The 14,932-nt window shown below is 40.7% G+C and overlaps 1 long non-coding RNA gene across 1 annotated transcript in view; it reads left to right on the top strand.

Moving 5' to 3' along the window:
* The window catches only part of LOC135310571 (uncharacterized), a 119,338-nt gene that overhangs the window by 57,435 nt on the left and 46,971 nt on the right, over nucleotides 1-14,932 (top strand). Inside the window, exon 4 of the long non-coding RNA XR_010370662.1 lies at nucleotides 13,662-13,861. This is a non-coding gene — a long non-coding RNA (uncharacterized LOC135310571). The remainder of the gene's footprint in view (nucleotides 1-13,661; nucleotides 13,862-14,932) is intronic.

Here is a 14,932-nt window from a genome sequence, read left to right as displayed (position 1 = left end):
GATTTGTAGCGTCAAGTACAGGGAAAAATGAAATGTTTACTTTAATGATATTTTCAAGATACAGCAGTGTTTGCATGCCTCACATGTTTAATGGGCTGCTTGCCAATCATAAAATACCAGCATTAAATTATTTATATCTTAGTTATGTAGCACACCTTATTAGCAGTAAATTAATATTAATAGTTCCAATTTATCTTTTAACATCAGCATATTTTTAAGAATTACAGTTTTAGGGGCATAAGACAAAGCCAGGATCACAGCAAGCAATGCACTTCCTTGACATTATTTTGCTCCGTGGTGGCCGTTTTGTGGAAGTATAGGGTATTTTTTTGTTTATTTGTTGGATGCTGTGGCTTTAACAAAGAGTGACTGAGTTGTCTTAACAAAGACGAGGAGGGCTGAGTATGTTGCTTGCAAGAGAATACCCACCTTCCAGATCTCTTAAATCCAGTCTGTATGTTGAGCGGATCCTGAGTGGCTTTTGTTTTCAATGTCTTTTGTAACATTTTAGAGTTTGGTTTTCATTTTTTTGTTTGTTTTTTTTTTTTTTCCCCAACCCTGCATCAAATGTCAAGTTAATTTACAGGGCGCTATTACTGATATGTTTCCTTGGTCTGTGGTTTTCCGTGAAAAGCAGGCAGCTGAGACCAAGTCTTGGGGCGAGGGGGAGGTGCAGGAGAGCCCGCAGCACATACAGCCTGCGCCCGCGCCTGTAAATTGGCTGCCCGTATGACAGCAGGACAGGGGGAACCTCCTGTCCTCATTTGCATCCTGAAGAATATCCAGGATTAAACCCAACTGATTTCCATATGGGATTTAGACCTGATGTTTATTATTCCGTTCACAGACCTCTTGAAGGAAAGTTTGTTTTCCACTCATTGATGAGAAATCTCCTCAGATAAATAAAGACTGGCTTAGCAGCAACAGTAAATAAATATCTTTCCTGTATTCCTTGTGAATTTGTCTTACGTGATTACCAGACAGATGCTTGCCACCAAATTATTGTATTTTTCTCCTTAGTAATTCAAAAGAAAATATCTATCACATCCACTGCGTGGTGATTGGAAAATGTGTCCATTTAATTCCATAAGTTTACTTCCCATAAATAAAATTATACATCACGGTTTTAAAGACAAATTAAAACAATACTTGAAAGGCTATGTAAGAAAGATTTTACACCTTTCTGTCTTCGTGCAGGGAGATGCAATTTTCTACCTGCTGTATACATCAATTAGTATTTTTCAAGCAGCATGAAAAATGCAAGCAACTCTTACATTTGAGCATGTATATAGTAAATTTATAACATAGCACTAGCTCACTTTTATCACCTAATAGCTTCATAAAGTATTTTGGTGATGCTTAGCACTCCAGTCTTAATAGCTGGTAGTGATAAAACCCCATAACCCAATATTTTAATAAAATTTTAAATAATCCCAGCCTTCGCTTGTAACGAGAGCTCATACAATGCTTTGATTTGTCACTAATTTAAAGGAACACGTCACAATTTTCTCAAGGTGCTCCTCCCCAGACATCTCTCCCAGTAATTCTGACGCAGGGTGTTGGTGCCTTCTGTGAGCTGCTTAGTGGCTGCAGGATCAGGGCCTTAGCAGGCATATCCACTTAAACGTGGCTCCCAAATCTCTAGTCTTCACTGAACAGCTTTTGAAACCTAGCTTTGTCTGAGTAGTGAGAACAGAGCACAAATGCAAGCTCAGTCTCAAGGCTGATCCTATGAGAGTTAGGGTATGCCAACATTAAAAATATGCACTGAGAGCACATAAGGACGAAGCCCTAGTATTTTCCTACAATATTTAATTCAATGAGCTTGTGATGATTTAGATTAAATAGAAACCATGCCCTGATGTTTATTTTATGCAAGGCACTGAGCACCTTTGGGGGGACATCTCTCAGTGGGTGTGTGGGAGTCTCCAGGCGCAGACCCTCTTAGAACGAGGCGGGTGGGGGTAAACCTGAGTTGCTCCTTCTGTGGCTGCTAAATGCAAAATACGTACTCAAAGCAAACAGAGAAACCACTTTTGTCTGTTCATAGCCACGTTTTCTGGAAAAAAGCATTTGAAGGCATTCATTTGATCCTCATGGATGCTCTGACAGATTATAAATTTTAGCCGTTTTTAAAAAAATGTAGTGCCTGGGGGCCGTGTTGTTTTGTGCAGATGGGATGCACGTGCACCCGCGCGTGCGTCCCGGCACGCGTGCACACCCATGCACCTGGGTGTTTGGGTGCAGCATTTTGCACTCCTCTCATATGCAGTAACACAGCCGTAAGTCGTTCCTGCAACGTGTCACAGTCAGGTTTATACTGTGTGAATATACAGTCACTTGAAACAAATAAATGTAAAACGCCAGATTTGGTACCCCTGTGTCGTACAAAGCAAAGGCTTCCCACACCGTTTCATTACCTTCTGGCTAATTTCCCCAGTTAAATCTGAGATCCCACACAATAATGAAAGGCAGAACTTTGAGTGAGTTCCTCTTCCACTACATTGCTACACATGGAGGACAGGATGGAGCTTATGTCCATTAAAAATGCCGTAAAAAATAGCTTTAAAAATTTGATTCATAAACAAAAAAATGCATCTATTTTCCCAAGTGCAAATGCAGTGGTGTATTTATGTATTTAAGAGAGATAGTGAAATGTATTCTTAAATTTTATGAAGAGCATGTAAGTTCTACTAAGAACATATACAATTAAAACTGGAGGGTTGTGCTTCCTCTTTAATGTGGCCTGCAACATTTTTTCTCTTTAGGTATATAATCATAGAATACTTTCAGTTAAAACTGACGGATTCATACAGCAATGATGTTTTGTTTTGTGACTATTTTGAGGCATGTGGCAGTGTAAATAACACTTTTTTTTTTCAAATTAATGAACTCTGTAACAATATCCAGTAATACTGTAATTTGCAGTGTAGCAGGCAATTTTACTACTTTTTTGTAAAAAGCTAGATCTTACCTTTTCGTACTAATGTGTGGTGATTATGCACTGATATTTTGAGGCCTCACAGTCCATTGCACCTTCATCTACAAGTAACTTTACCAGCCTTAAATGAAATCATGTCACGAATTTGAAGGTCTAGCAGATGTGCTAGCCGCTCAAAATATGAAGAAGAAAAATGCCTATAGTTAGTAACCATTACAAACATTACAGTTTTAGACTAGATCCCAATTAATTTCTCTGATAACCAACGTATCAAAACCTCTGGGAGGTACAACAGATCTGGAACAAAAATTGCAGTTTGCCATAGTTAACAGCAAATAATTTAATGTCATTGTTTTAAAAGTCTGTGCTTAAAATAAAAATTACAAGAAAAGCTTGCTAAATCTCTCTATCAGGTGGGTAATCAGATTACTGAAGTAATTAGATCAAACTAATTTTCAGAAAGCAGCCCAATACAAGAGACATTTTACTCTCCATTGTTATCTGTAGCTAATGGAATAATAACATGTAAATATCTACAGAAAGACTTTTTTCATTTCACATAAATAATAGGCATCAAGGTAAGACAATCTTACATGCATGCACACATACCACACATACATTAAAAACCTGAAGCTTTAAAAAGTAACATGCTAGTAACGTATTTGATTTTTAAAATATTTTGTTCAAATTCCTACCAGTTCACACTGCTCCCAGGAGAGACCAAGGAAATATTAAAAATACTATAGAAATAAAAAGGATCAGATATTTGTCACTCTCGTTTAAATTGATGTATGCTGCTGTCCTATAAACGTCACATCAGATAACCCTGAAAAATTACCATGAATCTCCATAATTACGCATATTCATGATGGTGTTTTGCATAGCGCTTGCAGCAGACTGCGAGGGGGGCTATGGAGGGAGGCGGGCGAGGAAAGACCGAATGGTTTGACAGACTAAAATTATTACCAGCATCCTAGAAACAGACTCAGCAACAGTTCCATTTTGCATGGTTTACAAAACCAAAACAAAGTCCCTGGCACTGCTCTCGTGATGCTTACGATGTGCTGGCAGTTTTTTGCTGCATGTTTAGCCGCAAAAAATTTAGTGAGGGTAGGTTGCTGAGAGAAGACCATGCTAATTAGAATGGTCTTTTAAAATTACTGATAGCTGTAAAGAAACCAGGAATAAGAAATCAGAGAAGTGCTTTTTCAAAATCACCTTTTTTGGGGGGGGATTTCATTTCCAGGACCATACTGCGGTGCAGGTTCCTCACCTGCTCACCTAACGCAGGTAAGCCTGACGAGGATTCAGGTGCATCCTCACTTCTGCACCCAAAATGAGGCCCAGGCAGTATTCGAGCAAACTGTTAAAAGACCAGGAGAGACAGAAAGGTTGTCCTGCCCCTGGCTCAATAGCTTTGTGTGCCGAAAGCAGGGACCAGAGTTAATCAGAGGCTCTAGAAGTAATTATCGGCAGGGTTTGGAGCGCGGATGCTTGGGTAAACAGAGATTGTTCTTTCCACCAGATCCTGAACAGAAACAACAATACTGGCATTGTCCTCCGCTTCTCATTAAGGGGCTTCGGGAGGGAGCCAGGCTCTGGGAGGCGGGTGGGAAACTGACAGTCAGGCCGTGCTCCGGAGGAGCCTCTCCTGATCCCGCTGCAGCAGGCTCTGGCTTTTGGCATCGGCGGTGCCAGCTGCATGGGGAGAAGCCAAGCCTGTCATACCGTCTTCTCATCAAACCTCGAGCGCGGGGCCAGAAGTGCTGTTAGAGCCTAACGAAGAAACAAGCACAAAAGGGAAGATTAGGCCTCGTTAACACGTGCCTTTGTTTGGCCCCCCCCCCCCCCCCCGACCACGGAGGGACCGCTGCATTTGTTTAATATTTTTTTCAAGGGGGAGAGAGTGATGTGGGCGGGGTGGTGTTTTCTGTGGTTTTTTTGGACATCTTGCCATGACCGCGTAGCCATAACCCAGCAAGTCATGGTTGTCAAAAGTTGCATTTGCAACAGCGATGTCAACAGCCACTGTCAGAGCCCACAAACACGTTCTTCAAAAACATTGATATTAACAATATTACACTGCTCCCGTCCGAAGTGTTTACTTACACACTCTACCAATACGACTGCATGCTTTTGGATGAATAATCACATGGGTCTTTGTGTGTCATTAAATGCAATATCTACTCTTCAGGACCAACGCCAGCACACTATGGCCCTGAGTTGCTCCTAAGACCAAGCTACAAGCTCTTCTCCTCGGATGATGCTCTCCGTGAGCATCTCCACTGATCCAGTGGTGCTTCATGTGGAGCCAAGGGCTGCTCGCTGTGAACGCAGGGCTCACAGGCTGGTCCTCCAGTCCTGCTTCATCCTTCTGCATTCAGACCAAGGTGGCCTGAGGGTCCTAGCCCAAAAACCTTTTGCATGTCCCATTTCTGGGAGCCAATGGGAATTTTGTGATTGCAGTTAGAAGAATTAAGGCCTGAGTCTGCAAGCCTGTGAACTACACTGTCTGCAGGGGGAGATTAGCATTAAACAATGGAAATCTGTGTAAAGTAGCTTGTAGCATTACATCCTCAGCAAGGACTCAGGATTTGGCCCTGCATTAGGCACGCTTCCGTGTAAAGACAGGCTTAAACCTGTGCAAGCTTGTGTGCTTGAATGTGTATCACCAGAACAATGAATTGGGGGAAAATACACATAAAACTTTTTGCTAAATGTATGTAGATAGATAATTTGAAGGAAGCTATTTAAATATTTACACTCATGAGGTATGTGCATACCTGCATGAAGATATAGGTAGATATTTGTGTACACAGAAATTTTTCTATTTTGGTGACAGTGATTTCATGTTTCCATAGCTGAGTAAAAGTGAAAAGAAGTTGAACACTGGAAAGAGTTCTCAGGTGTTTCCTGCACAGACACGTGTACATGTGCACCTGAAAGTGGTTGGGAAGTTTGACAGGCATGACGCTACAGTTATTTTCATTGTTGTAAGTAATCAGTCGTCTGCAGAAGGGTGTGCCGTGCACAGACCCAATGCCAAGCTTCTCTTTGTTTAGGCTGCATTTAGCTGCCAACCACAGGATGCTGGTAGACTGTATTTTAAATGTTAATACTCTAAAGAAAACAAGAGGACCTTAATTGAATGATCTGTTTGCGGAGCTGCAAGCCGTGTGTAGAACCTGTACAAGATCCATAACAAATCCCTATCTTTGAAACCTCAGGTGCATGTTTGATGAAGGTAGCCTATGGCTAGAAGACAATGATGCAGAAGGGTGTACATGATATTGTGTACAAAGGAGTATCTGATTTTTAAACAGGAATTTTGCAAAAGAAAAACCAATTTTTTTGACAGTCAAATTTTGTGCAAGGATGACTTGAGAATTGTTTGCAAAGTTCAGCTTCTTTCCAGGTATCTCTGCTATAGAAACAAACTGCATAAATATCTAGAGTGTACAACAACACACAGTTTTACAAATGCTGGCATGTAACACCAAGTCCCTAACAGGCTAAAACACTGTTTTTATGTTACAATTTACCAAAACTTTGGTTTCAGTATATTTGTTTCCACATACTGGCTTGCTCCTGCCTAGGTGGCAAGAAGATGATGGGCTTATGATGCATTTGAATTGCAAAAGCAAGGCCTATTTCACAAGGACCCCTCCTCCTGGGATCTCGGTGAATGTTCGCCTTATTTAATTTTTCCAGTTTTTAGTATCATTATCACACATTATTATTTTTATTTTATTTCAGAAAAATTAAAATGTACCTTTCTATTATGAGGATTAGCATTACCTTTTCAACACATAATGGCCTAGTGTTTTGTCAGGTTTTTATGATTTAAGACCTATTGAAATGAAATGTCTTTATTTGAGAAATGCTTCTGCAGATTCAGAGAGACTAGAGGCAAAAAAGCCTACTTTCAGTGATAATCCTCATTGTATTATTTGGTACTGTGTTGACTAGTCAGATGCCACTGTTGTGATTTTGTGCTATTTTCGCGAAGCTGTTCATTCAGTACCAAAAATATATTATTTTGTTGTTGCTGTTGAATTAAGCAGCAATCCTTCAGTTATTTTCAAGGAAGGGCAAAAGAGTTAAATGATGTCATTAAAAGCCAGTACTGCTGTACAATAGCATAAGGCAAATATTAGTGCAGTTTGCAAATATAAGGTCATATTTTTCTTTACACAAATAAGTGAGCTTTGTAATAACAGAATCTAAATTTGTTATCAATTACAATACAGTTAAATATATGGTTAGAACTATAGCTAATGCAATCATGTATGCGTGAGAATTATGCAAAGTACAGCTGCACTATTTCATAGGTGCTTATTTGTCCCTTGAAGAGTTTCTGGTTATATTATACAATTATAAGATCAATAAAACAACACCTGAAAATGCTGTTTAGCAGATGCTAACTATTACAGGTATGTCATGAGGTCGCAACATACATTACAGTCATACAGAAATTAAATATCCTTTGTGGTACCTCTATATAGTGCTATCATCTATGTATTTCATGAGTTTAGATATGTGATTGCTGGTGCTGGACCTATAGAGAGAATATTAAGATAACCACTCTTTGAAAACTCTGTTGCTGGCCAGTCAGCAGTACTGCAGCCTTCAAATTCCAGGGAGAATAAGCCCAAATTACTGCATATTTTATGCTTTAAGTAGCTTTTGAGAAAAATTAGATTGCATATTTGAGTCCTTTGAGGAGATTATTGAAATATTTTCAAAATAAATATCATGATAATGTCTCCCTTCTAGCTCTATTGTATTTGATGGTAAAAAGATCTGTCCCAAAGTGTTTTTAAAAAATCAGAAAATATACATATATATACAAACACATATTTACATACCTACATATACACACACGCTTGCCACACTATGTAGTCATATATACGTATATAGGTATGCAGTATCCAAGTACACATATAAATATACACACACATATATAGATACCTCTCTATATATACACTTACTAAATTATGTATAAATATGCATATAAATGTATGCAGTTTCCTAAAAAATTTTGTATTTATAAGTAACATTTTATGTTTTGCATGTATTACTACACTGCTACTATAAAAAATGAATAATATCAGGAAAATATCAAGCATAATCCAAACCAACAGACTCATTCTTACCAAGCTTAAGCAAAAACACCCTCTGCAACAATTTTTAAAGTTTGTGTTTTCATGTCTCTGTCTTTACTAGGAAAGATAATAAATAAAGCAGAATAAAAGGGCACTAAGATAAAATATTACTGTGTTGGTTACAATGAATCTTTTAATAAGGTTTTGAATATGCCATTTTTTACTTACTTCTGTAGTAGTCCTGTGAATAGTCTTCACCAGCACTACTTATTTAGTCAATGACATGTAAGGTGAGTGAACATTGCAGAATTAGACTCTGAAAAGAATATTAAAAATCCTAACAAAATCACTGGAGCAATCCTGCAAGATACTGAGTACTTGCAGCTAATCTGACATGAACTCACGAGCAGGATAAACTTAAAGTGTGTTCTCAAAGTTAAAGACATACACAGGTTTAAGTGCTTTGCTGAGTGGAAGAGAAAATGAACAGAAAGTTCTTGCGGGTTTTTGAGCAATATTATGCTGCAAGTGTTGAGAATGGGTTTTCTGAAATGTGCAATGTTTATTGTAACAATGTTCTCCCAAATACACGCCATGTAATTTTTTTTCCCCCTTAGAATATGGAAAATAATTTTACAAAGATGTAGGACCTGGGTTTTGTTCTCAGCCCTACCAGAGGCTTTTTTTGTGAAGAAGGTCTGCCATATGAGGCCAAATTAAATCTGATTAATCAGATTCATGCCCACTGAAATAAAGGTAAATGGTAACATTTATTGCCTTGCAAGACTGTTGGCGTGTTTAATTTTATAATGCTTGTGCGTTACGTTAAAGGTTCTCATGTAAGTAACAACTAAAACACTTGGTTGTGCTGTGAGATGGGGTGGGATGACCATACCCGAGGGCATCGAGCTGGCGAACACCAGGCGATGGCTGGGAGGATGTCCAGGGCGGGCTCCGAACAGGATAATACTGACATTATCCAGAGGAGGCCTGTTCACCAGTCCAACCTACTGCACAGGGCAGATGAAGCACTAGATAGAGGAGGGGAAACAGGCATGGGGCGGGTTTGACTTGTGTCGCTCCACGCCCGATGAGCTCCGCTCAAGCCAATGCAAAGCATGATGAGGTGGCAAACTCCAAAAGCATCAGTTATGTGTTTTACAGAGCAAAGACTATATTAACTGATGTCCAAAGTAGAAGGGTTTTGCAGTTCATTGAAGAAACTCAGTGTTTCTGCCTGTGGGGGGATATTTTGGAAATACCTGCTTTTTAGTGTATTCCTCAGGCAAAACAATCAGTCTTTATGAGCTAAGAATAAAAGTCAACCTTGTCAGGGTTGGTTTAGAAATTTACAGAGAGGGACATAAAATACTGGAGGCCACAATACCTTTACTTTCCGCCCCCCTTCAAATTTGGCACTGATACAGAAATCTAAATAGCAGTGTGATCTGTCTCTAGACCTTATGTTTTCCAGCAGTGACTTCAATATTGTCGTTCAGCTTTCTCACAAAAAGGTTAGCGCTAAACACTGAGCTCTGCCCCAGACCTGTCCCTCCCCACAGCTTGGTCTGTATCATTCAGCTTTCTATTAAGTTTCTATTAATTTTCACAGACGCAATTTTTATTTCCCATGACTTTGTTTTTTCCTTTTGCTCTCCATTGCTGTTTTTTTGTCAGCCTTGTATACACTTTACCTTCCGAGGCGTTCCCCTCATTCTCTGCCTTTTGTTTCCTTCATTTTGTCTCCCCTCCCCTCTTCTCCTCCTCCCATTGCATTTTCTCCTGCATCCCTACGGTCTAGGTCTCCCTCCATCCTCCTGACTTTCATGCTGTGTGGTTGTCTTCCAGTTTTCCCTGCTCACACAGCCGTGCTCAGCTGTTCTGCCTCCGCAGCCACCAGTGCTCTCATCGGGTCCCTGGTATTCACTCTGCTTGCTCACTTGTGCGCTGCCAGGCTTTGCTTCAGCGGCACAGGACACAATAAGGCACTCAGTTGGGTGGTGCAAGTCTGTGGACTTTGAAGTCTAATTGGGAGGCACTCTTTCTTTCTGGAGAAGTGCCATAGATGCATGTGGCTGCTCTTTTGGATACAAGAGGGCCAAAGAAAACTCTCTTTATCAGGAAAGCGTAGGCCACCCTTCCTTTAGGTAGTCCAAGACTGTTGAATTACAGCTGCCTTACAAGAGCACTGTCTTCATGCATTATGCACTGCAACTGCATGAGCGTGGACAGAAGATACCAGTCCTGCAGGCTACCCACCATCAAATTGCCCAGTCCAGCTTTGCCAAAAAGTGCGTTTAAAATGGATTTAAAATTATCACCCATACCTTTAAAATATTTATGGTAAACCTAATTATACAAACATTGTTTAATATTCTGAGCAATGTGTGTACCGTAACAGTATTTTTCCTGCTTTCAACTCTTCTGACTCTCTTATTTCAATACTTGTGATTTATAAAAATACAGTTGTGCAGTATCTCTCTGTTAGAAGCATGACATGGCCCAAATCCTGGGCTGACCTGCACCATGTACTGTTATTAAATCCGGCAAGTCACGTTCTGTGAAAGTCCTCCACAAGGGTTCCTGTGCTCGTATAGAAAACTGCCTGCCCTCTTGAGTGCACAAAACAGCCATGAGACAAAGGCCGCTGCACACCCGGATGCCGGTTTGTGTTCTTCGCAGTGCTTTTCACATAAAACCACAGAGCAATGAGAATTAATTGGGATGGGTTGTTTTGTTCCTATCGGTATGGATGCAGTGGCCAGAATGCCCCACATACGCCGCGCGCCTGGGCGCTTGCACCTAAGCTAAAGCTGTTGATGCAAACCTTGTTTACCCTGTGTGTGGGAAGGGGTGAGTCTCATCCTCAGATGCTTCTGCACGATCATCTACTTTGCCCTGCTAAGTGTTCTTAATCTCAGTGAAATATTTTGCAGCCTTATAAGGTTTTTCTAGGTAACCTGCCAGACTAGTGCATGAAAAATGCTTCTTTACTCTTTCATGAAGGCTGGTGTATTTTCAGACATGACGACATACATTTCTGTTAAATTAAATCTGCCAAGTGTGTCTGTATGTGGGCTAACAAAAATGAATGCTCTGGCTGTAGGTGTTGCAGTGACCTGCTAGCCTGAATTTCATTCCTAAATATTCCTGTATCTAAAATTTAATTTAGCTGCCTGCATGTTCTGCCAATTAATTCTTATTTTATTTATCTGTCTGTTTCCTCAACTATCTTCCTGATGGAAGATTAAATGACACATTTTAATGAAGGAGTCTATTGCTAGTTTTAAGGGTAATGTGAAAGTCCCTTAAGTGGAAATTATTACCCAGAAAGCTCTCTTCTGTAAGAAGAGTGCTCACACATACAAGTTTTGGCATGGATGGGCCCTCAGACCACCGTGAGAATCCTTCCGTGGGTGAAGTTAGTGAGGTAAGTAATTGCAGAACTAAGCCCAGATACAATAAATGTGAACATGAGAGAAACAGAAGCAGTTTGCAGAGATGTCAGTTCATGATGAATGTCAGTATATTTGGAAGAGGTACTTTACTCTCTGGCATTAATAAAATTTATACTGTAACTCTATATTGTGTCAATATCAATATAAAAATTCTTTAGATAATATATTTTTGGAGTGAACATAATTCACATAAACCTCAATGATTCAAAATAAAAAGAGATAGCACCAAGTGCTTGGAATTGCAAACAATGAAGCACAGAAAGCTTTGTTGACTTCCGTGGGACCACTTATGTGATGAAAATTGCCTATATTCCTAAGTGTTTGCTTTATTGTGTTCTAATAATGTCATCTCTCTTTTATGAAAAGCACTAGCGCCCCTTAAAAAGAATAAAGATCCTGCTAAGCTATCAGTGCAGGAAAAGCCACTGACTAGCTCACTGAGTTACTCATGTTATAAGGGAACACACATGTGTGTTTCCATTAGTGGAATCCTCTTCTTTTAGGGCTTGACTGCTCCCACAGCCATCCCTAAGCAGTGAGTAGTGTGCACTGATTCCTGTCGCAGAGACTTCTAGGAAGTCACTGCTCTTTATTTTGCTCACCTCTTGCTCCAGAGAACAGTAATCGGTAGGTGACCTCTTCCAGTAGTAAATTACCCCTCACTCCATGCACCCCTGTGCCTTCTGGAAAGCTGGGGATGCAGTCCTTCCCCTGCGCTCAGCTCACACTGTACCTGCTGAAGAGGTGCAAGATGAGCGCAGCAGGAGCTGAGAACTGCTCTTACCCATATGCAGTAAGCCACAGCACACCTTTACGAGTATTTTCCAGATTTTCTGTTAGTTGATAAAGCCAATGGAAATCTTTCTCAGTAGATGATAAAACAATTTGCAGATTTTGCTTCACTCACCTCACTTTTGTGCCAACACTGCACGTGCAATTATTATTAGGTAAAAGTATAAAACTATGGTATTCTCTTCACAAAGGGATTTACTTAAGAAGGAGAAAAACCTTTGAGAGTGCCATAAGGTTCTCCATTTTCTTCTCTAAGGGAACAAACTAGCCCGTGCAGAGGGAATGGGATCAGGGCTATGGATCCAGCAGATCCTTCAAACCCATGGTAAAAAGTGCTCTGGCTGCAGAGTCCTGTGGGCGCCCAGTGACAACTGGCTTGGAAGTCAGGAGGGCAAAGCTTCTGCTGGCGTCGTGACGAACAGCTCGAGGGCCGTTTGGAAAGCAGCGTGGAAGCTGAGGATGGAAGCTAATGCTGATCCACTGGCAACTGTTTGCAGAATTCTCTGGAAAACCTCAAGGAAAGTGTGCTGTGGAGGCTCCTATGACTTCCCAGCCTTGACCCTTCCTTGTCTCCATTTTATGGAGGCTGCTCCTACGGCTTCTAGGGGAATTCTTCTGGTCATACTTGCTGCCATCCACTACTTTCTGGTGTTTATGTAAGGGGGAAAAGCACCAGGCTGACTTGTTACTTCATGCACTTAGAAAAGCAATGTCTCATCATACTTTGATTTCATTATGAGTAAATGTTTGTCCTGGTCATAGTGTGAAGTTTTTACACAATTTGCTTATTCTGCAATATTTTTTAATCCTTTTCCTTGACGTACCGGCTCCGATTATCTGTCCACAACATCCTTGTTTAACAAATAGTCTTTTCCTTAGCAGCTGTACTGCTGTAGAGCTAGCAAATAGCAAGCCAGCTTGTGTTGCTTATGGTCAGGAAATATCAGAATTTAAGGTACTTATTCCACCATATAAATGAAATATTTCTGTCAAATCACAAGTAATAATATGATTTATTATAATATTATGTTAAAATACTTTTTTCAAACACTAAAAATATTTTAAAAATTTTTAGAAAAGCATTAATCCATTTTCGCAGAATGTCTCACTGACAATGAAGACCAACAGTGTTTATTAACTGAGTCAGCCTTTTCCATTTTTAATGCAAAAATGGTAGCCAGGAAAAAAAGCCCAATTAAACAGAAAATGTGGTTTGATTTTGACTTCGGTGCTTCACTGAAAAAAATGAAAGAAATCGCACGGGCAAATAAGGAAAAAGTGTACAAATGCTGAAGAGGCTTTTTTTCAAACAGGTCTGAATTTTTTCGGTAGTATAGTTCCTCATTATTTTTTCTCCATGTCCAGAACCAAAGAAGAGATTGGATTACTCCCCATAAGAGTCAGCAAAAATTCCACCATTAGTTCCTACTTCATGGAAGACCTGGTCCCAGCCAGAAATTGCTCATGGCCTGCGATTCACTTTGAGTTGTGTTTGTTCATACCATCTCTCCATTGCTGTCAGCTGTATGTAAAGTATGAGGCCAAAACAAGACAGCATCGCCACGGTAAGCCAAAGCCAGACTTGGTTTTAATGTAGTCATTACTTATAAGCTTACAGACATGTTGTGTGATGGCTCAGTGGACTTGGCGTGATGGGCCAGACGCTGGTGAAAGGAGAAATGCCTTTGTTCTATGCCATGAAAATGCCTTCCTGGTACCAGTTTATTGATAAGCTAATATTCAGTGCAAACAGAAGAGCCCTGCTGTTTGTGTATTATCCCCTCCCAACCCAAACAGTAATTTGCCATGTTGTCAGCACACCTACGTGAGATGGGAATGAGGAGCTGGGGGAGGACTCTGCCTTCCTCAGCGTGGATGTTTGTCTTGCCATCCCTCCTGGAAGGGAGGGGAACACAGCAGGGGCCAAAGCATATCCTCCATAGAGGATGCCAACTAGTTTACCTACAGCAAAGGGATGCCTTTGCTGGTCTATACTGACATGCTTTGCCACAAAGTGCTTTGCAGGTCTCTGCTGCATACTGTGCACGTCTGCCTGTGTTTGTCTAATGGCATATTATCAATGTGGAATCCACAAGGCTGATCTTTAGGAAAATTCTGTTGTTTTCCATTGGAAAATACTGCAGGCCAGATGCTAACCGCTCCTTCCTTGCAGTCTTTTAACCAATGATGTGCTATTAACATCAAAAAAAGCAGTGGTCTCCAAAATGCAACACTCAAGAAGAAAACCCTTGCTTTGCAGCGAAGCATCGTGTGCCTCCTTCGGCCGCAGATGCTGATAGGAGACATTTGATCAGCAGCGACTGGCCTTGGTTTTACTTTCTGTTTTCTGTTGTGCAAATGCCAGCCAGGGCCTGATTAGGATTCTGAACATATCGTTAGCCACATCGCTAATAAGTGAACGCTCCCCGGCGCTTATTAGCAGGGTCTCACCGTGTGGTGAATTTGTCATTTCAGCACAGGGAGCTGGAGCAGGGGAAGTGACAGGCGGTGCCGGAGGTCTGTCTGTCCGTCCGCGCATGTCCGTGATGCAGCTGGAGCCACCAGGACGGTGGGACTGGTTGAGGTTCAAGGTCGCTGCTGACATTCAGCTGTCATGGCTTCATTGTCCGTACGCC

This window comes from Phalacrocorax carbo, chromosome Z, assembly GCF_963921805.1.
Source record: "Phalacrocorax carbo chromosome Z, bPhaCar2.1, whole genome shotgun sequence".
Classification (NCBI taxonomy): Eukaryota; Metazoa; Chordata; class Aves; order Suliformes; family Phalacrocoracidae; genus Phalacrocorax; species Phalacrocorax carbo.
The sequence above is the reverse complement of the archived record's forward strand: the minus strand, read 5'-3'. Positions and strand labels throughout refer to the sequence as shown.